Genomic DNA, 1,347 nt, shown 5'->3' with positions numbered 1-1,347 from the left:
TCATCAAGAATAGAAGAAGGAGGGAGACAAAAATAAAGGAGGAAAAAAATAGAAAGGAGGCCGGACCCGACACAAAAACATAACGCACACCGATAGCTGTAGAGGGTCCATTAATGGACATAAAATAAACAGCGAGCAAATACGCTTGTTCACGGAATTTAATCCCGTTGAGAGCAGGTCATGCTGTTCTCGCAAAGGTAATGAGCCGTAAAGCCCTTGGGTTTCGGCTTAGCAGCGCCCACAAACTGCAGCGAAACTGGAATGATTGGCAGCCCAGGTTGGTAATCGCGCCACGGGGGGAGACGGTCTAAGAGAGAACGGGGATCCGCGGGGCCTTTAACCTCGGCTTCTTTATTTAGCTGGCCAGTCGGACACTTTGGTTCCCACACCTTAGGGAAATGGCTCGATAACAGTAGCTAGCCAGCAAACAAGTAAGCTAACGCTCAAAAGCTTGATAACGTTATCCAAACTAGCTATCAAGGCAAAACCAACACTTTGCGCATTTTATTCTGACTCAAAAACAACCTGCCGCATTGCTATGCTTTCCTCGTGTTTAGGTATACATGGCTAGCTGGCTAACCTGGTCAGAGAAGGCAATGATTGGAAGCTATTTCGGTAACAGTGGAAGTGGTGTTAGCTAGGTATGGCTAGTTGTTATAACTATTATTAGCCCATATTCATTGTCACTGAGATGACATGTTACCTTCACTTGGTAGCCAGCTAGTTAATTAACTCAAAGCGCACATCGTGGCAGCATATGATGTTAGCCAACGAGCTAACTAGCAGCTAACTATGGCTAGTGTTCGTCAGCTAGGTTGTAACTTTCTTCACCTTTGTCCCCGGAGCTGGTGTAGATAGATAGCTACAATTACCAGTCGTTGGTTGGTTGTGCTTTGATAACTCGGTATCCGGAACAGTAAACTGATTTGACATCAAATGGCAACGTAAAAGTGTGGAAACGTTGTCTTTCTAGTTGGCTACAGAGAACGGTTGGCCATCAGTGGCCAACGGTCGTCTTTCCTGCCGTCTCGTGTAACGTTACCTGGGCAACAATGATTAGCCAGATAACCTCGGCTTGACAGTTGATATTGGCTACCTAGTTATTGCTCAAACAGTAACTAGGCAGAAGGGCGCTAACTAACTAGCTTACTGGGGTTTTTAACGCTTGCTAACTGATTGCTAACCTGCTAGTTGTACTAGTTTTGCGCGGTACCACCCTTGACCGGTAAACGAAAGCGATGTAGCAATGCTGTCAGCGGGTTGAATTGCACAGGGACATCAATAAAGTGCGTTATGCAAGTTAATCAGTTCTGATCAAAGAGTGGATGTGGTGCTAAACATTCCTTC

At 45.7% G+C, this 1,347-nt stretch overlaps 1 pseudogene; it reads left to right on the top strand.

Moving 5' to 3' along the window:
- The first annotated feature begins 200 nt into the window (after positions 1 to 200).
- The window catches only part of LOC127930364 (serine/threonine-protein kinase SMG1-like), a 104,805-nt pseudogene continuing 103,658 nt past the window's right edge, over positions 201 to 1,347 (top strand).

The sequence above is a fragment of the Oncorhynchus keta genome, chromosome 5, assembly GCF_023373465.1.
Source record: "Oncorhynchus keta strain PuntledgeMale-10-30-2019 chromosome 5, Oket_V2, whole genome shotgun sequence".
NCBI lineage: Eukaryota > Metazoa > Chordata > Actinopteri > Salmoniformes > Salmonidae > Oncorhynchus > Oncorhynchus keta.
The sequence above is the reverse complement of the archived record's forward strand: the minus strand, read 5'-3'. Positions and strand labels throughout refer to the sequence as shown.